At 35.8% G+C, this 22,373-nt stretch overlaps 1 protein-coding gene across 3 annotated transcripts in view; it reads right to left on the reverse strand.

The window, feature by feature from the left end:
- Positions 1-22,373, reverse strand: part of Lingo2 (leucine rich repeat and Ig domain containing 2) — a 1,146,745-nt gene that overhangs the window by 662,497 nt on the left and 461,875 nt on the right. For all 3 annotated transcript variants that reach the window (XM_029533363.1, XM_021222170.2, XM_029533362.1), the window contains exon 3: positions 4,498-4,575. The gene's annotated coding sequence lies outside the window, so the exon portion shown is untranslated. The remainder of the gene's footprint in view (positions 1-4,497; positions 4,576-22,373) is intronic.

Raw genomic sequence — 22,373 nt, forward strand, 5'->3', positions numbered from 1 at the left:
AATCCACTGTGTGAAGCAGTTGGCTAGCTAAGCACATCGAACCAGCAGCTGCAAGCACCAGCAAGATGACAAATACTTGTAGTAGCAGCCTTTAGGAGTACCCTCCAGCTTGGCAACATATTGACGTATTGTTTCAAAATAAATCTCCTCTGTAACAGCACTTTATGTAGTTCTTACATTTCAGCTTTATGTAGTATGTATACATTCTATGTCAGATATATTCTTATTCTTTCTATGTTTTGTTAGTAGAATAAGCCCCTGTAATTCTATTTTAAAATCAAAAGCAACCGACCAGCCAACCAAAAAAAAAAAAAAAAAAGTAGTTCAATACTGGGTTCTACTATACTCAAACATTCTGAGCCTGCTTTAGAGACACAGATACACATTTTGAGCACCTCTAACTTGATTTTTAACGTATTTACAGAGAATTTCCATCATCTCAAATAGTTTAGAGTCCAGTGTTATACAAACAAGTAAATGTAGTCATTTGAAAATTCACATTGCTTTGCTATTGTTTCTGCTCTGGAATTTTTCCCAAACAAATGTAAGTTTATTAGGTAGAATTTTTCTCTTACACACACTTACACCAGTTTTAAAAAAAATATTTCAGTGGATGCTCATAGTCATCTATTGGATGGAACACAGGGTCCCCAATGAAGGAGCTTGAGAAAGTACTCAAGGAGCTGAAGGGGTTGGAAGCCCTATAGGAAGAAAAACAATATGAACTAACCAGTAACCCCAGAGCTCTCTGGGACTAAACCAAAAACCAAAGAAAACACATGGTGGGACTCATGTTTTTAGCTGCATACTTAACAGAGGATGGCCTAATTGGCCATGAATGGGAGGAGAGGCCCTTGGTCTTGCAAAGATTCTATGCCCCAGTATAGAGGGATGCCAGGGCCAGGAAGTGGGAGTGGGTGGGTTGGGGAGCAAGAAAAGGGGGAGGTTATAGGGGATTTTTGGAGAGGAAACAAGGAAAGGGGATAGCATTGGAAATGTAAATGAAGAAATCATCTAATAAAAAATTTTAAAATGAAAGAAAAAATAGCTTTAAAAACTGCTGGTAGATTTCTGGTAGAAACACTGTTTAATTGACGTAGACTTGAAAGCTTCCTTCTGTGCATATGCCTTTTACAATACCTTTTTTTTGTTTGTTTGTTTGTTTTTTGAGACAAGTTTTCTCTGTATAGCCTTGGCTGTCCTGGAACTCACTTTGTAGACCAGGCTGGCCTCGAACTCAGAAATCCGCACAATACCTAATACATGTTTTTGTTGGGGAAGCATTGTAGATTCCTACCCAGTTGTGACACCTATGAATAAGAAGTTCTAGCACAACACGATGTTATTAAAGGCGTAATAGTGATACTCGTGTATCTTGGCAGTAACTAATGGCTCTCTATTTGAATTTAAGACCCACTCGACAGGAAGGAAATCACGCTTGTTACCAGAAACCAAGCCAACTATATCATATAGTGAAGTCATCATGGGATTTAGAGAAATACCTACTATGGTCATAGGCTAACATGATTCCCTCTTGCATTCTAAAACTCAATCTGTAACCACAGATTAAGATCTCTCACACATCACGAAAGAAGCTTCTTTGTGCAGCATACAGAAATAATCACAAAATTCCACAACTGGTCAAAATACAGAGATGAACTGATTGCGGAATATCAAGGCCATTGGATATATCTATCTACAGGACAACTTTTGCACCATAGACTGAGGGTGAAAGTTAAATGAATGTAATGTTAGAATAAGTCAGAAGATATAGGATTTATCTTTTCATTTTTTCCGTTGATGTAAGGTTTTATTAAAATAGAAGTTGTCAGTGTAGAAAGGATTTGCATAAGGATTTGATATTTTTCAAACACCCCTTCACAAGCAAATGGAATTTTAATGTTCAAAATAACTTCCAATAATTTCACAAAGTAATAATTTGCATTTCACTTTTAGCACGTCAAAATGTAATATGCTTATAAAAGTGTGCTATCAAGGCACATGTGAAACAGTGGTTTTTTTGTTTTTAGAATCAGAGATAACTTTTGAGTTTCCATAAATTCAAGCAAGAAGAGGTTCATTCATCCAGATTACTAAAACCCACAGTACAGACTGTGAAAGGAGGCTAAGAGATATCCTAAGAAACAATTACATTACATAGTCTCTGTGAATAATTTCAAATTTATTAAATTTTAAGTGCCATAAAATATTCCTTTTTGATTTGAAGAACATTTTTTATTAGATATTTTCTTCATTTACATTTCAAATGCTATCCTGAAAGTTCCCTTTTTAACGGACAGTTTCGGTAGGACAAATTAACAGCTTCCCCATCAATGATATTACTGGATTCAAGATAACAGAATGGACAGCACTGTAAGATACGAGCTGTATGCCCTGGTGTGAAGCCTACATTTAGGCACTGTGAGACTAGAATTTTGTCAACGATATCTTTATATTTGTTACAGCTAATCCAATACATTTTTTTTTAATCCACGTATTCATGTTTTACTCCTGGACATAAATTTATTTTTAAATATTTCCTTACTAGTTCTTTCTTTCCAGTTTTTCCCTCCCTCCTTCCAATATTTCCTCCTTCTTTAATTTTCTTCCTTCTTTTTCTTATTTAGATCTGTATATCTGTTCAGACACACCATCTTTTCTATGGATCACAACTTATTCTTCTATACTGATATGAATATGTGTATATGTATGTTTTCACAATTTGAAGTAGGCAGGCCATTTACATATAAACCACCCTTTCTTTAATACTATTATTAATCTGAGGTATATGCTGTAGGGTAGAAAGAGGTCTATCTTTTTTGAAAAGACTTTTTTTTTATATAAAGAATTTTCTGTAAGTCCTGTAATTTGTTTTTTACCAGGAAAAAACGTTTAGGGTCTCATTCACTTGCCTATAAGTTAAATGAGGCACATTTTTTGTTTAAATTTAATTTTATCTTTACTTTTCAGGTTTCTGGCTCAAATTTTACTGGTATAGTACTTGCTGATTGTGAACTCACAGTACTTTCATCTCAGCTTCTTGAGTGGTAGGCTTACAGGTATTCACCACAGTATTCATAACAGATGCTAGCTAATCCTTATGTCCTCACCAATCCTTATTTCCGTATTCTTTTCTCTGTGTTTCAGTGTACAGATTAAAGCAAAGGTGACCAATGTTTCGTTCCAGCATCAGACCAGGGAGGAGAAGCACAAACGTTCATATATAAATTTTGGTTCAGAAGAAACATCATAAAAAGAGACAGAAGAGCTAGAAATGTGGGCACGAGCTGCAAAGGAAGGTTACCCACATTACACATACACAGAATACTGAAGAAATTGTTGCTAGGACTAATGACAGAAGAAGCAGAAGTTACATGGTTTTAAATTTATTTACCCTTCAGGACCCTGTACACTTACTATATCATTAAACAAACCATGAACATTCATAAAGGTACAGCTTCAGACATACAACATTCTTCTACATACATACATTTGATTGAATTTGATCAAATTCTTCCAATTCCCTCCCCTGCAACTCCCTGTCTCTTATTCATGTGCTCTCTGTCTCTCTGTGTCCCTGTGTCTCTGTCTCTTCTCTTTGTGTGTGTGTGTGTGTGTGTGTGTGTGTGTGTGAGAGAGAGAGAGAGAGAGAGAGAGAGAGAGAGAGAGAGAGAGAGAGAAGAGAGAAGAGACAGAGATATTTTAAACTTCTTCAAGTCCACTAGTGCTGCCTCCATGTGCATGGGAATGGGTCAATTTATAAGCAGTCTTTACGTATCTGTATGCTTGAAGAGAACTGGCTCTTACTGCCCTAGAAATCAATTGCCAACACCCACTCAGCTAGTGATTGGACTTCATGAACCATCCCCCATCTATGCTGTCAGTTGGTTTGTTACAATTGAAGGCTATGTGCCTGCAGTGACAGTGGACAGGACTTGATATGTGCAGCTGTGTCTCATGTCCAACAAATGTTTCATTTTAGACACTGACTACTTCTGACTCTTATAATCTCCCTGTCTTCTTCAGAATGACCTGGGAGACTTGGGGTAAAGGTCCGATAGAGTCAGTTAGAGCTGGACATTTCCTAGTCTCTCAATTTTTGCACCTTGACCAATTGTAGAACTCTATATTAATAACCATCTACTTCAAAAAGAAATGCCACTGGTGAGAGTTTGGAGTGGCACTAATCGATTAGTATAATTAAAGACACTTGTCATCCAATTAGATTATTTAAGTTCAGTTCCCAGATCCCACATAGTCAGAGGGTAGGTCAGAAGATGTGCATACAAAATATATAATAAAAAATAAAAAAGAGCCACATACAACATACAATACTTAACAAAATAATATAAATAATTGAAAAATAAAAAGAATATGCTAAAATGTTCATATAGTACATGAAGCAAATATGAACAGAATCTAAGTATAGTTTCACAAGTTTTATGATGTTATTTACAGTCACTCTATAAACACAATAAAAATAAACTCAGTGTTTACCTCGTATGTTAAAAATCCAGAGTAGCTTAGAAGCCCCAAGAACTCATGATGCTGTCTTCCTGTGTCACTCTCCAATTCCTGTAAATAAAAGGAAAGTGAAAGAATATTCAGAGTAATATATGTATCTATGGTGATTAACCATAAAATTTTATTATCACTACACACTGTCAACTTAAAAAGTGCTTTCCAGTATATTGCTCTTATTATGGCTTTTGTTAAGCTGCATTGGAAATTGTGCCTGTCTAAGACTTCCAAGACATGAAAATAGGGTCCAGATTATAAAGTACTACAAGGAAATCCCACATTCAATTACATATTATTTTATTATGAAAACAAAAATTTGTTACCAAAGTGTTTTCTTACTCATCACAAGTTACTGCATAAATATTTTTCTCCATGATCTAGAGAGCTTTGTCTATTTATGTATTTTTTAAAGTAATTATTTTAACTTGGCTTTTATCAAGATTTTTCATTTATGTCCCATAATTTCTATGTAGAAGATGTGTAAGATATGAAAATAACAGTCATCTTTCTGAGACTTAATTTACTTGCTGATAGATACCTAGCAATCTGCTTATCAAAACATATAGTTCTCAGTCCCTTCATTTATAAATTTCCTATAGGAAATTATAGAATGTCAAATAAGTAGAATTATTAGGATAAAATAGAAGACAGTAATCTGCAATAAGACTCCAGTAATAATTCAAATTCAGATTTTAATTTTCTAAAGGAGCAACCACTTAAAAACTACTTGCTAAAAGCAAATTAAAGAGCTAATTAAGAAGCATGGGGTTTTGCTGTTGCCTGGTGTTCTTCTGTACTTCCACTCACTTAAACACTATTTGTAGGAATGGCAACATTCTCAGTTGGTAAAGTACTTTCTTTACAAATTGTAAGACTCAATTATGATCACGACGACCCATGTAAAAGAGAGGTGTTGGGTATCTCCTATCTGTGACTTCAGTGCTGGCAGCAGGGAATGGGGAAGCAGTTGGATCCATTTTATTTGCTGGTTGTGCAGGTATTGGTCAAAATAACAAGCTCAAGCAAGGTTCTATGAGAGACACTGTCCCAAAAATAAGATGAATATCAATAAGGAAAACACCCAATCTCTAGCATTCACGTGGGTGACTGGTTACTGGAGAGATTGTAAGTAAAACTAATTGTAAAAGCCTGAGAAACTCAGTTTGTATGGCAATTTCTTCTAAAAACAATATGTGTGCACAATGACGTTTTGCCAACAACTATCATGTCTTCTATGTGACATATCTCAGCACAAAAACTCTAAGCTGCAGTTTGCATGTTCCAAAAGACAAAAACTTTAGCATGTGATCGTATTTAGAGATCACAGAACTACATGAGGTATCACGCAAATTTAATATACAACACTGAGATGGGTAAGGAAAGATGTTTGTGAGGCAAGCTGTGATACATAGTTAAATCTTGTCAAAAATAAAATTAAAATATTCCACATTTGACATCTTTATGGTAGAAGGAATATGTATTAATATTCACAACTTTTATTATGTCTCAATTTTTTAGTAAGCAATTGTTCTAATTTAGAGGCATTATTGCTTGATGGATGTAAAAATAAACAATGGTAATAAAATACAATATAATAAAAATATAAATGCAAAGGAAGCAATGAGACTACAGGCATTAAACTTAAGTTGGCAGCCTCTAAAGTTTAGAAGAAAAAGGAAAAAAAAACTGGATAAAATATGTTGCCAAGATCTAAACAAAAGCGAGGGGGTTTGAGGCATAATTCCTCCGTGTCCGCTGAGGAGTCTCAGCAGAGATCCCTTAGGTTTTTCAATGGGCTGACGATGTACTCTGTAAGGAAACTCATTCTGAACTATGATTCCTGAGCAGTAAACCAAAGCTTTCAGTGATGTTGCATCAGTCTGCATTACAGAATAATGTGCAGGATGAGAAGCCCATCCAGTAGGCAGTACTTTCTCAAGTCAAGCACACATTAGGTCTTTCCGACTAAAATGAGATTGAACAACAATATGAACTAACCAGTACCCCCCAGAGCTCGCGTCTCTACCTGCATAAGTAGCAGAAGATGGCCTAGTCAGCCATCATTGGGAAGAGAGGCCCCTAGGTCTTGCAAACTTTATATGCCCCAATACAGGGGAACGCCAGGGCCAAGAAGTGGGAGTGGGTGGGTAGGGGAGCAGGGGTGGGGGGAGGAAAATATCTAATAAAAAATTTTTAAAAAGATTTATTTATTTGTTGTATGTATGTGAATACAGTGTTGCTTCTGAAGACACACTAGAGGAGGGCATCCAATCCCAATGGTTGTGAGAAATTGAACTCAGGACATCTGGAAGAGCAAAATTGGTGCTCTTAACTTCTGGGCCATCTCTCCAGCCCCTAAAATGATTTTAAGGGAGAAGGATGGTGGCAATCAAATATGTATACTTTCAGGGAAAATATGACAATCCAGTTTCATAAGAATTGGTGGGTACAGTTTAACTGTTGGTCTAAGAGCCACCATAAAACTGAACAGAATTATACCTTTTGAATTCTGACAGAAATAAACAATTCCAGGTGAATGATAACAGCTAGAAAGAAAAAAACTGGGGATTTAAGAGTCAGAAAATATCTCCAACCCATATATAAAATGAAACATGTGCAAATATTCAGCATGGCCAACCAAACCGTACATGAGTTAATCACTAATATAAGAAACTGTTGACAGCCAATTTCAGTCATTGTCATGCTATAGTGATTACAATAAATAATGTTTAAAAGGACTGAGAGTATGGTTCTGAGAAAATATTTGAAGAATTAATAGTTTTAAACTGTAGCCAACTCAGACTTGGTTACTTAAAAACAAACAAACAAACAAAAAAGACTATTTAAGAGGCTAGAGTTGTACAGTTAGATTTATACAATCAAAACTAATATTTTACTTAGTTTTAAGGATAATGTATAGAGTGATGATTACAGATAAGCCAAATGTAACATTACTCAAAATGTAGTAAATGAATCTTTTAGGTTTATGGTATTATATTCAGGAATATTTAAAAAGAAATGAACAATAAAAACCTCCCTTTTCCTTTTAAGAGAAAAACATGTCTTACATTTTAATGTCTTCAGATAAAGAGCCCATGGTTATGAATTTTATCTATATATTTGCATGTGATTCAGAAGGAAAAATTGAATGAATGCTGAACTTTAAAAAGCTGGAAAAAATTTTCATAGCAAAAATCAACTCTTGCCTCTTCTTTTTAAAGGTGAGAAATTACCTTTCCTTGCCCTATTTATATTCACACACACACACACACACACACACACACACACACACACACACACACACACACACANANATATATATATATATATATATATATATATATATATATATATATTCTATTGTAGGACATAAGTAGAAAATTTGACATTTTGTTGCAGAGATGAGATGATTATGGAAAAGAGATGTGAGTAGTGCATTCCTGAGATAAAGGAGGAAAATTACACACATGGGTATCTGAGGAGCATCTTACTGGTCATAGCATCACTAGGGGAGGTGCACTGACAGTAGAGAACTTCAATATCTGCTGAGAGAAGAGGTGCTCACTACAGTTGGATGCGCTGGACATTGGTGGTGTACCCTACATTGGTGTATACCCTTCATTGGTGTGCACTCTACATTGGGATATATATCCCACTCACCAACAGATGAGTGGTTAGATGGCATCTACTACATCATCTCCACTTTTATTTGTTATCTTTTAAGCCCCTCGGTAATTTGGAAAAGAGAAATGATGGACACTATAAAGGTAGACATGCTTCCTACTGCTTTAAAAACAGTACTTCAAGGACAGCAATGTCTCAGTGGGTGAAGGCATCTGACACCAAGCCCGATGACCTGAGTTAGCCCTCAGGATTCATGTGATGGAGAGAGAAAACTGACTCCATCAGGTTGTCTTCTAATCTCCACACATGGACCACAGCATGCTACTTGCACACACACACACAAACAACACACATGAATTCAAACTCAATAAAATACAAATGAATTAAAACATTATTTAATTTATTCAATACAAATTTGTCATAGGAAATACTTGGGATCATCTTACCTATCAGGGACACATAAGGTTATACCATAATTGTCTCAAGATCATATATCCTGCAGTCAATACCATCTCCAGAGTACTGGAGGTAGGTATCTATGGTAAAGGAACTATTAAGAATAAATAGCAAATTTAATGTAATGGTGCTTCACCAAATTTGAAAACTACAATCAGTGCAGTAGTCCAGAAACAGAGGATTTCATGTTTTATTACAATGTTTCACAGTTTTTAAATAGGAGGAAATTCTGAATGAAAGCTTTTCCTTTCGTAGGTTTGGTGCTTTGATACATTCTTAAAAGAATAATTATTAATATGTAAAGCAGTCAAGTTACCTATTTAATACTAACCTAGAAAATTCATAAAATCTAGTATTTTAAACAGGTAACATTCACATAATATTAAAATTTTTAATTAATATGTTTAGCAAATCGATATCATTGAAGCAATATTTCCTCAGAATGCAAATATTCACAATTATTTTTCATTAAGATAGATAAAACTGAATATACTATTTCATCCTTCTTAATGCTAGTAAGTCAAACATCTATGTAATCCTCAACCAATATTACAAATTAAGAGTTTAATACTAAAAAAATTAAATTATAAAACTATCTGTAACATACCAAACCAACTATAACTAGTTATCTACAGCAATAGAACAAAAGAAAGATAGAGAGAAAAATACATTCACAGTTTTTGACTGACTTACTCACTAGAAATTTTAATACTGAAAGCAAACATTTAGTTTAGAAAAGTCCAGTGACAGTACTGATTAATCCTGTCTATAGATTCCACTTAAAGCACATTGCCAGAAGCCATATTGAAAGAGACTCTTGGACCTTTACTATACCCAGTTCTACTTTAGTATGAAACTCACACTGCCTGTTCTTAAGTAGAAAAAAGGAAAACCTCAAACAGTTACTTTTTATTCTTCTTTATTTCAAGTTGCCTGGTTTTTAACTGCTTTGTTTTGGGACTCCCAGCTGAGCGACGAGGACTTCACTCCAGATTGCTTTGTGGCACCCACTTTCTTTGTTCATGACTTTCTTAGAGATACACCTGCTAAGGATATCTACATTTTTATTTTCTTTAATCTTTCAAAACCCTAGAATGGGATACAATGCACTGGTGTCTTTTTATTAGGTCAGTCAAGTTAAAACTTTTTATTCTGCTTAAACTTTTGAGAGTTGAACTTCTACTACAACTATAATGTTTAGCCATTAACCTACATGTTTTGTCTGGGATTAAATATATTTAAAGAATATATCTCCATATTATGAACTCTGACACACACACATTTTCAAACCCTCTAGTTACATAATAATTACTGAATAATTTCTATATGCCAAGCACTCTTCTTAACACATCAATTGTCCAGTTAATTCTCAGATCAATGCAAAGACACTTTTTTATTGTCACCATTAGCACAGAGGGGCACAGCACAACTTCTAACTAAGGTATAGACAGATTTACTGAGCAAGTAACAGACCAAGGCTTGAAACAAAACAGTGGTCTCTATAACTTAAGTTATTAACTACTGCTCTTTTTCCTAACCAAATGAAACCAGTGATAGCAACCTAATAACTGCACAGTTGAACCACATTTCAACAACAAAACAACAACAAAAACAACAACCACAAAACCACAAAAAAAGAAACCATATATGAGCCTACAGACTGATAGAAGCAGTTTCATTAAAACAATGGAGCTGAGCTTTTCTGAAGATGTAAGCCATTCTTGCTCAGTCCATTCCCTGTGTCTAGTATTATACTAAACCTGTACAAAACCATGTAAAATCATTTGTTGTATGAGTGACTTAATGAAAGAGGAAACATGAGAATTAGCAGCTTTGCTAGTCTTTCTCCTGGAATACATACAGGTTTTACTCTCATCAGCCAAGCATATCTGTGTAGGTTGGGAATATTTTTGAAATGGATTCATAACTTCTGCTCTTCACCTTCAACAACAGTTCCCTGAGCACTCTCACATGTATTCTGCTGGTAAGTCCATGTTCATAGTCATTTATGTTCTGTTCTATGTTTGAACCACTTAATAAGCTATTCTAACAAAAAATCCTTTTCAATATAGAAATATTTTTTGTTTTGAAAGAAAATCCCATAATTCCAGATAATTATGATTAGGATATTATGCAGTAAAACTTAAGACTCTTTTTGGGAGGCAGGGAGGCTCCTCATAGATTATCAGCCATGTCAAGATAAAACTGAGTATCTCCTTCCCGGCCACCAGATGTTAGAACCTAATTAGCCGTGGAACACAGCTTGTTCAGTCTGCTCTCTTATGTAACTCTATAGAAGCTCCTTCCTCTCTAAGGACTGTAGCTTCTGTCAGGTTGATGTAAACTGGCCAAAACACAGATTTGTGGTACTAATAAGTGGTAGAAACCACTAACAGGATTTTCCCATGAATAAAAGGTGTCTTGGACCATGGCATAGTGACACTGCTGTTTTATAGACCAAAGATAACCGGAGAGAAACACAAGTCTGTTTCAGGATGCACTGTAGATGCCAATCTCAGGATTCTCAACTTAGTTATTGTGAACAAAATTAGAGAAAGATAGTCCTGAACTGTCAGATACGACTGTATCTCAGTGTCTAAGTCCCAAAAGATTTAGGAGAATCTGGAAGCTTTTCAGTCTTTCTAAAGTATATGACATCTGTCAACGTGTCAGCCCATCTTTAAACAAGAAGGCAAAAGACCCGACAACAAAGTCCACAAAATTCAACACCATGTTACTCCGTGTTTGTGTTCTATGCTAAGCTTTTGCCTAAGAGAATGAAGGAAACCAAGAATATGATAGGAACAGCTTGTATAGAGTCATAGTTTGTCCTCACTGAGATCTTCAAAGTCTGAGTCTGGTCAAAAATAACTCTTCAAGTGTAACAAATATGTCATTAGACCTTGAATCTACAAATCCATCCATCCATCCATCCATCCATCCATCCATCCATCCATCAATCAATCAATCAGACAAAAATGTTTTAGTCCAGAAATCCCAGCTCAGAAACCAGTGTCCTCTGTTTGGAGATGATTCTTTTTTCTAACCACCCAGATGCATCCTTGAACTCATCTATGTGTTTCCAACTTCACTGTTGTGCCCACTCCAAGCAACTGGGTATGTTTTGGTTTACTTATGTAGTCTAGTTGTGCTTTATTCTTGCCCTTCACATCCATTTTCTATATCTAAGACATAAAATTTTACTGTAAGATATTAACCAGGTCTTACGTCTACATAATTGACTTCCCTTTGTCTTTCGGTTATCAATTGTATTACTCTTACTGTCTCAAACTAAAGGGCACTGTTAATCTAATCACAGGTAATTTTTGCTCCTTTTTTTTTTTTTTTTTGCTGAAAATGCTACCCTAATTGTAAGGTCCTTACTGGGAATGTTGTTTTTTAAAACTATCTTTACTCAACCCCTTCCCTGGCCATTTTCAAATCTCTCTAGGTTTCATTTTAAAAACTACTTCTAATAAATGCATCCTTCCTTCTGATTGGGAATGTCTTTTAGTATTTTACTATGTCTTCTTGAAGCTTCCTCCCTGCTATTTCATAGCACGATGTGATTTTTGAGCAGAGAATTTGCATCTACTCTTATTGAATTTGAATTCTGAATATGCTATCAGCTACTCTGAATGGCTTTTGGGAAATTTCTAATGATTAGTGTATTCCAACTTCTTTTATTCATAAGAACATATTAAATTACTTATCTAAAGAGATGGATGAGAATAATAAGTGAGTTAGTACATTAGGTACTTGAACTATATTGCATCCCCAATAACTGTGGAATCCACTATTTGTGAAATTATATTGCCCTAAATAACTGTTAGATAACATTTTTTGTTCCTCTTAACATGCCATGTGAGGTGAGCAACCACCAGCTTTCCTGGTTACAAAAAAATATGCTATTAAGGAAGCATTCTAGCAAGTATTCATTGCATAGGTTGACTAAATATATAACTCCACCATTGAATAGAATTAAAGAAATTTTTCAAGGAGAATATAATACATACCATATATTCTAGGAAATGTAGGTCTTTAAGACATAAGTTCACACAATAATTAAAATTTGATTTAACTGTTTTGAAGGTTCGCTGGGTATAATGAAACTACTGATACTGTATCCATGCAACTCTGTCAATTAAAAAAAAAAAAAAAAAACTTAAGAAAATTTCTTGGCCAGTTTCTCGCTATCTTGCAGTATTGGTATGTTTGAAAATTTCTGACTTTAAAACCTTTGATGACTTTTAGGAAAAAATGATTTAATGTTTCTGAGTTTTATGAAATCTCTTCACTATTCTCAAAGTTAACATAAAGGTTCTTCAGGGTAAACTTACTCCAGAAAACTCTTAAAATCTAAGCTTCCACCAACTCACCTTCTTCTGTTATTCTGATTTCCCTGAAATTCTCTTTTAAAAGATGTGGTCTTTTACTTAACAATCAGTTTAGTGGATGACTTTAAGAAACATGCTATACCCCCTGTCTAATGACCCAATGTGTATGTGACTCTTGAATTGAAATATTATATTACAAGTTTTAATTTTAAGTATTCTATTGAGATATGATTAACGTGTAAAAGTTTGTATATTTAGTGAGCAAAACGGTGGTGGTTTGAATGAGGAAGGTTCACCACAGCTTCATACATTTGAACAGATCTACAGGTCTACAGATGGTGGCACTTTGGGGGGGGGGGGGCGTTGTAGAAACTTCAGGAATTGGAGCATTGCTGTAGGAGGTATGTCATTGTGCGAGGGGCAGGCTATGATAATTTAGAGCATTATCCAGCTTCCAGTCTGCTCAGTGTTAAAGTTAAAGGTGTGATTCCTCATTGTCTTGCTCTGAACACATGCTGCCATCCCTTTCCTGCCATTACTGTCCTTTGCCTTGGAACAATAAGCCAAAGTAAACTTTTACTCTATTGATTTTGATTTGATGTTTTATCACCAAGGCAGAAAACTAACCAACAAAAACATAAACACTTTGGTATACAAATGTGAAACAATATGAATATATTAACTGCTACTGCTACTAATAATAATTCATGACATTAAAAATCTTTATTTCACTATATATTTGCAGAAAAGGGCAGAAAAGAAATTCTGCAGAATAAAGATTATGGGTTGCTTTGTTTTTACTTATTTGGGGATATATTCATTGGATTCCTGATGATTTTAATGTTTTATTTATAACTGTTTTAATAAAATGAATACAGTATATAGTATTGCTTTTATATATGTCCATATCATACAATAGTTAATTGGAGCTAATTAACATTGACTGCCCTTTACCTATTTACAACGTTGCAGTCAGAATACTTTACACTCAGGGATTTTTTGAGAAAACCATGCACAGTTACTGACTGTAGGTATGTTCCTGGGTTTGTGTCAATTTTACCTACTGCTTCTATGCAGATGGAATCTTGTGTTCTTGAACGACATTCCCACAATGCTCTCCTATCCCACTTCTCTGATAAAACAATGTGAGGTTGCTGGTAACCAGGATGCCCACCGTATCTTCTAGCCCTCTAGCATTGGTAACCAGCATTCCCACAATGCTTTCCAAGCTTGTTAGAACTTAAACGTATCTTTCCAAGCCTGATTTATTTCATTAAGCTTTATGTTATTCACATTCAGCTATATTGTGGAAAGTTACAGTAGCAGAATTCTGCTTCTCCTTTCTTTCCCATTCTTTTGTCAAGACTCTCTATCTCTCTATTTTACTTACAAGGTAGGCAGGGACTCATGTACTCCAGCTTTCCTTGCAAATGGCTTCTACCTCAGAACCATCTTCCAAATGTTGAGATTACAGGTAGTGGAGGCATGGAGCATTTTGTCAAGACAAAGTGTAGAGCAGAGACTGAAGGAAAGTCCATCCAGAGACTGTCAACACCTGGGGATATATCCCATATACAGCCACCAAACCTAGGCATTATTGTGGATGCTAGGAAGTGCTTGCTGATAGAAGCCTGATATGGCTGTCTCCTGAGAGGTTCTGTCAGAGCCTGACAAATACAAAGAAGGAAGCTCTCAGCCAACCAATGGACTCAGTTCGGGGGTCCCCCGTGGAGGATTTGTAAAAGGAACTGAAGAAGCTGAGGGGGCTTGCAGCAATTTTTTGCAATTGTGGAGGGAGCAACAGTATCAACAAGCCAGACCCCCAGGAGCTCCGGTGGACTAGACCACCAATCCAAGAATACACATGGAGCAACCCATGGTGCTGGCCACAAATGTGGCAGAAGATGGCCTTGTTGGACATCAGTTGTAGGAGAGGCTCTCAGGCTTGAGGGTGTTCAATGCCCCAGAGTAGTAGGATGGGAGTGGGTAGGTGGGGAAGTACCCTCATAGAGGAAGTGGGGGATGGAGGGGGTGGGAGCTTCTGAAGGGGAGATCTGGAAAGCAGAAAACATTTGAAATGTAATAAAAGAAAATATCCAAGAAAAATGAAGTAAAAATATGATTTAAAAGTTTAAAAAATTGACTTTTCTTCACTCTAAAGCAAAAATTGTAATCTTTCCTCTCTCTCTCTCTCTTTCTCTCTCTCTCTCTCTCTCTCTCTCTCTCTCTCTCTCTCTCTCTCTCTCTCTCTGTGTGTGTGTGTGTGTGTGTGTGTGTGTGTAGAGTAAATGTAAACGTAACACTGTTTTATAATAGCTTAATTTTCTTCTGTAGTTTTCTATACTCAGTGGGGGCCGAAATTGAGTAATCAATAAAACCCTAAAATATTGTAATTGAATATCACATAGAAAGATACCAAGCTTTATGTCTCCTTGATATAATTAATGAGGGCATCCTCATTGTTCTTAAGTCTGTATAGACTTAAGCCTATGCAGCATGTGCTAAGTGTAAGGTAATGCAAAGTCTTGATCAGATGAGGTTTTTAAGGGCAATATCCATTTTTCAAAATTAAACAGCTGACATTTTGTAGACCCAAAGACTCTGGTACTGTGCATATTATTGATCAAAGTGATATTTTAAAATTACTATGGATCAAACAAGCTCATTGAAATGGAAAACTCCATTTTTTTGTTGTTTTTTGATAGTTTTAATAAGAACACTAACAGTACAGATGTTTGAATACCAGTTGAATGTTTGTATTGATACTCAAAGGTTCTTAAATAAGATTTTGTTCCATAGAGTACCATCTTGAGGTAGTTTTAAGACTACTTAGATTAGTAAGCAGGAGTGTGGGCACCGACCATTGGCTCTTTGGCCATTTTCTATCTGTGCAGAATAAATACATTGTAGGCCTAGCCCTAAAGTCTCCTCCTCTCTAGACACAATTACAGGCTCTGAATATAGCTCAGTCTTATTTCACCATTTAAAAACTTGAATTTTCTGGAGCATAATCTTTCCTGGATTTATGTCAAAGCAGGATGAATTCTGCTAATTTGTCCCGATTATCAGAGCATCCAAATGCACAGTTGCCATTGTGGATCCTTTAGTCATAATGACCTCTATTGCTCCAAATGACAAAGGTGTATCATTTCAAATCAACTGCCAATTCACATGTCCTGTTGCCTTTGTAATAAGGAATCAATTAAACAAAGGCAAGTAGTTGTACTGCCTATACCAGGAGTAGACAACTTGGAATAATGACAAGAATGCACCTGGCCAATATTAAAATAAAATGTAATTAGGAAGCATTAAAAATCATAAGCAGCCCATGGAAAAAGGGTAGTTTACATAGTATAAGAAAACCTTATTTATACTAAGTAAAATGTAATCGTGTATTTATGGTTGAACACAGCTTTTGCATAAGAAAATGAATATGACTATATTAAACTGAGAATGCTATAATATTGTAGGAAGACATTTTAAATATTTTAAATATGGTTTCCTCATTAATAGCTCTATTCTAAGCAAATAATATTCACTGTTTTTTAAAATAAACATGCCAGCCAATTCAACTCCCTCTCTTTCTTTCTCTCTTTAAAATGTTGTAATTTACAAATGGCTCAGTAATTCATATTAATGATACATGCGTTTTGCACATGTACCCATTAGAGTCAGTGCAGACCTTACGTGAATATGTATATGTAAGTGTAATGTGTATGCAGATACTACTGTTTTGATATGAAACAACACATTATTATTTGTTAATTTACATATATTATGTGCATCCGTTTATTGTCGTGTGTGTATGAGTGCTTGTGAGGACATGAGTATTGGACTCTCTGGAAGAGTATGGTTCTCCTAACCACTGAGGTCTATAGCCATATGGTGGGACTTTGTTTATTTTTAGTGGACTATTTGCCACTTAAGAATTTTGATATTAATTACATTCCCTATTTTTAAAACAATGTGTTGTAACATAGTGTTACTATAGTGATATATAATTAGTATGTTCAAAATCAAACTTTTAAACAATTCCCGGTTATTTACCAGCATGGACCGACCCTGTGGATAGGAAAGTGGGATCTACCAAAGAAAACCTTAAACTAAATAAAGGGATTAGAAATCCTTTTAAAAATGACACCATAGAGTAGTTTTCTAATATTTGGGGCTAAATTGTCATCCCTTAAACCAACTGTCGACTTGCTGTTCCTATTACACTCGTGCTAGCCTTCACGCACACGCTTATGGACACCGGGCTGACACAGGTGTATACAAGGTATATCACTCTGCCGCCCATTGCATTGCCTTAAGGATTCACTCTGTGATTTCAGCTTGTTAGTCCCCCAAATAGCCTTTGTCATGACAAAAGGGAGTAGTGGGGAGGAAACACTTCTCAGTCAAGCAAGCACTGAGCCCAGAACAAGCTTGGAAGTTATCAAAACAAAGCTTCATGTCTTCGGAATAAATTAGCTTGCTTGGGCAAAACCTGAATAATGTGTCTGTGTTTTGTCAGTGCCTAAACATAATCTATGTGCCTCAGGCTCTTTCTAGACCTCAAATCTCATGCTGTCACTGTTATCTGTTACCACAGTGCTTTAAATCGAAAGTGTCACTGCTTCCTGTGACACGGTTTCACTAAGGGAAATTGCCCAAGGAAGAATGCAGGTGTAGCTGCCATTCAAAAGCCTAGAAGGTATGTTCTTCATTAAAGAAAAAATATCACTTAAACAATGGGAACTAATTATCACATTAATTTATTGTCAACACAAGGAAGTACCAGCAGGCAGATACATCAACGTTTGTGTAAACTATTGAGCAAGCAGAATAAAAACGGATCTGGTGAATCACCTGTATGGCACTACACAGGTTATGCTAGGGCCACAGCCTAAGCTCTATTTTTTACTTTTAATAAAATACACAACAGTTTGTAACATAGTAGGCTCCATTCCTACAGATTATTTTCATTTATCCATTATGTGGGCAAACAACTCTAAGGCTACCCTCACGAACCCTCCTTTGATGGGATCAAGGCTTTAACATTTATTTTTCTTTTTTTTTTTCTTTTTTGATTGTAGAAGAGACTTGAGATTGGGTTTGTCTGTTAGATGCTGGGGAAAGTGATGGTATATAAATGTATCATTTGATGATACTGTTTCACAATGTGAGCTGCACTGCTCTATAGGAGTGGAGCACACTTGACAGGGAATATTAGGGGTTGTTGAGAATTTATGAGTTCTCTTCCATACCTGAGCATAGTCAAGAATCTTAGAATCTCTCCACTTACCACAACACAAAGCCAAGACCCTGAATCTTACAACTCAAAGAAATTTAAATTTATAACCAAACAAGTAAGTTCTAAATATGTCTATCTAATCTGAGCTTTCAGGTTATGAATTAAGTCTGGGTTGGTATGTTTATCCGTATATCAGTATTTGCATAGCTTGTTGCTTGTTAAAAAAAAGACTAGGGGAATGTAGACCAGTGATTCTGTACTCGCTTAGCATGGATAAGACCCTTGTTTAAATCCTAGTTTTGATTCATAAACACACACACACACACACACACACACACATACATACATACATACTACATATATTACATATATTACATATATATATATATATATATATATATATATATATATATATATATTTGACCAGGAATGGTGGAACACATATATTTGAGGAGTAGAGGCAATCATCTTGACAGAACCTAGTATCACCTGTGAGTCTGACCTTTGAATATATTGTGGGAATTGTTTACATCACATTGACTGGAGCAGGGAGACCTGCCCATTGTAAGTGACATGATAACCTGCATGCACCAAGTGGTGAAAGCTGAATTGCAGCATGCATTCATTGATCTATGCTTCCTAAATGCAAATGCAATGTGACCAGCCTGAAATTCATGCTAACCTGACTTCAACTGGAACAACTGACTTTATGCTTACACGGTGAGGTAGAATAAGCTGTTTCTTCCTTAACTTGTTTTTGTCAGAATATTTTATTATTACAGCAAAAGAAAAAGAAAGAAATAAAGCTATTAAATACAACCAGGATAATCACATCAATAAAATCTACGCATTCAAATTCGTTTCTGTGTTCTATATCACTGATGTGATATAGGTTATATTTGATATGGGATCCAGAGTTTAAATCCATTCCTCAATCAATGGATTTCAAAGCCAGTAGGAAATCATGCCTCAATAAAATCAAACATCCAAATCAACTAAACAACAGAAATGTAGCCAAGCCAACATGTAGCCTTGCACGATCCTGAGAAAAGGAGAAGGGCAGGCTTGACCTATAGTTTGGGCTTTACACAAAAATAAAATTACCTGTTGTTTTAAGCTGAAAGATTTGTGGGAATTATTATATAGTGACAGGACACTAGAATATAGTATATCAAGAAAAGACAGCATAACCTTGGGCTAATAGGATTATTATTTGCCTATTGCTCGAGCTCTATTTTTTTCTTCCAAATCCTCTTCACTTGGGTAATTGTCTGTACACTTCATCCCATCACTTAGCCTCTGAAATGTCATCTGGTTGTTTTGACCTCTCCATCCCTACCTGCTGCCATTTTCAGAGGTTAGGCCCTCATCATTTCTCAGCAGGAAAAAAATTCTGAAATCCTCAGAGTGTTCCCGTTTCAAAGAAATGCAGGGACAAAATGGAACAGAGACTGAAGGAATGGCTGAACAGTGACCTGGGCAACTCGAGATTCTCCTCACAAGTGCGCACCAATACCTGACATGTTACTGATCCTATGCTTTAGTTACAGGCAGGAGCCTAGAATGTTGTCATCTGGGAGGCTCTACCCAGCAGCTGACTGAGACACATGTTAATACTGACATTCAAGCATGCGAGAGAGGGGAAGATTGAAGAAGCTGAAAAGAATGACAACCCCAGAGTAAGACCATGATTATCAACTCACTTGAAGCCCTGGAAGCTCCCAGAGACCCAGTGAGCAACCAAAGACCATACATGGGTTGGTACAAGGACCTGGGACATAGGAAGCAGAGGGCTAACTTTTCTGGTCTTAGTGGGAGAGGATATGCCCACTCCTGTAGAGACTTGATGTCCCAGGGTGAGGGGATAAAGGAAGGGGGCACACCCACTCTGAGACAAAGGGTAGGAGTTGAGGGGAAAAAAAAAAAAAACTGTCTGTGTTGGGGGGGGCTGGAAACAGGGCAACAGTTGGAATGCAAATAAAAAAAAAAAACATTTAAAAAGGATAACCTTTCCAATGCCACTGAAACCTTGAGAGCTTCATAAATACTTGCTCCCTAAGGGTAATCAACCATAATATCAAAGTCATACTTGCCTTTTAAAAGAGACTTATAGAGACTCACCCGTAGCATGAAGTGATTTTCCTGACCCTCTTTCTTATAGATAGCAATTTTTAATGCCTAACTCAAAGTCACTGATAGTGCAAAAAAAAAAAAAAAAAAAAAAAAAAAGTGAGACAGAGAAATTTCCTGTCACATCTACAATTCCATCATAGCCCAAGAATTTCTTCTGACCTGTTTACTTGTTTTATCTTCATAGTGTTATTTATACTAAATTTATCTATCTATCTATCTATCTATCTATCTATCTATCTATCTATCTATCTATCTATCTATCTACCTATCTATCTATAATTTATTTTCTGTACAGGTATTTTACCTCTGTGTATGTCTATGCTTGGTGCCTAAGGCCAGAAGAAGGCATCAAATCCTCTGGATCTGGAATTACAAATGTTTTTGATCTGTACCATGTAGCGGCTAAAACCTGAGTCTGGGTTCTTTGGGGCAGGTCTTTCAGGATGGTTACATTGCTCCATTCTGCCATGTTCTCTACTTCCTGCCTGCTACCACTTGACCAGCTACCTCATGTTCCTGCTAAGTTACTACTGCTCCCAAGTCTTCCCTAGCACAATGAACCTAAATCCTCTAGACCTGTAAAACAAACTGTACCTTCCCTCCTCTAAGCTGTTTGTGGTTTACACTTTGTGAGAGAAATTAAAAAGCAACGAATTCATTAACAAGTCAATCATTTTTTTAAAAGATATATAGTTCATTGTCATCTCATTCAACTTCTGGAATTTTATTTTATTTCTCATTCACAAACATATATACAGCTTTCCAAAATTAGGTACTTTAACCACGGCTACAGAATTTAAATATTATTTTGTATCAGGGTAACATTTTACATGGGATTTATATTGGTATGTTTTTAGCTTTGATATTTCAAATGTCGTAAGCATCTAAAAGGAAGATATATATATATATATATATATATATATATATATATATATATATATATATTAAAGCCAGAATATTTGAAATGATTTCTCGGTACCCTGCTTCTATAAATTGGCTGATTTTTATGAATATTTGTTTTCATTGAACTCATCATTAAACCCATCATCTGTTAGGCATTTAAGAGACTGGGACTTAAAACAGTTATAAATTTGGCTATACACGTATATCAGTAGGCTATGTCAGTGATAATGATATTACCACAGGCTTACTAGATGAAATGGGAGCATCAAAAAACATTCTGTGAAGCTACCCATCCTGTCATTAATACCAGATTCCAATGAGAGTCTTCATTGCAAGGCAACTTTGAATTTTGCCAGAGTAAAATAATATCCTATCAAAGCTGATTCATGGAGACTAATATCAGTAGTCCGTTTTTCACACTTGGGCAAGTGAAACACTGTGCTTGTAAAGGCTAATAATATGGTAGACAAAATAATTACTTCCTTAAAATGTCATGTTTTTATTTATAATATTAGTTTTATATATCAAGTTAATGATTCATTAAATGTCTTCCACATTTGGTGGCAATATAATTTCTACTTTGAACAATTACATAAATTGTAGTCTATTCATACAACATCAAGCATTAATAGCTCAACACAAAGTGATATCTGACTCACTGTTCGCAACAGATAACAATCTATTCACTTGGATAAAAATCTATTCACCAACACCACTATGAGTTTTTGCATGTCTGCAGGCAGTACTCATTGTTAGCTCATATGTCTTTGAGCTATAACTCTGTTGTGCTGTTAAAACCATGCCTGCAAAGCTGCCATTGCCTGCATGTATCTTCACCACTATGGATTATAAGATGTTTTTGTTCCATTTTGTAAATTAAGAAATTGAAGCCCAACCTGATAAGGAAGTTTCCTCAACATTGTACAGTCAATAAGGGCAGAACTGGATTTCAGATGTGGGTGGATCATCTTTAGAAACCAACCTCTCATCTACCATTTGCTGAATTGAGCATGTTGAGAGCATAAGGATGAAAAATGGAAAGTCAGTGATGGCAAAGGTCTCACAGGAACACTGACAAGCTACATTATCTCTTTCTTCCTACATTTATTCCTTCCTTCCTTCCCTCCTTCCCTCCTTCCTTCCTTCCCTCCTTCCCTCCTTCCTTC

The sequence above is a fragment of the Mus pahari genome, chromosome 22 (assembly GCF_900095145.1).
Source record: "Mus pahari chromosome 22, PAHARI_EIJ_v1.1, whole genome shotgun sequence".
NCBI lineage: Eukaryota > Metazoa > Chordata > Mammalia > Rodentia > Muridae > Mus > Mus pahari.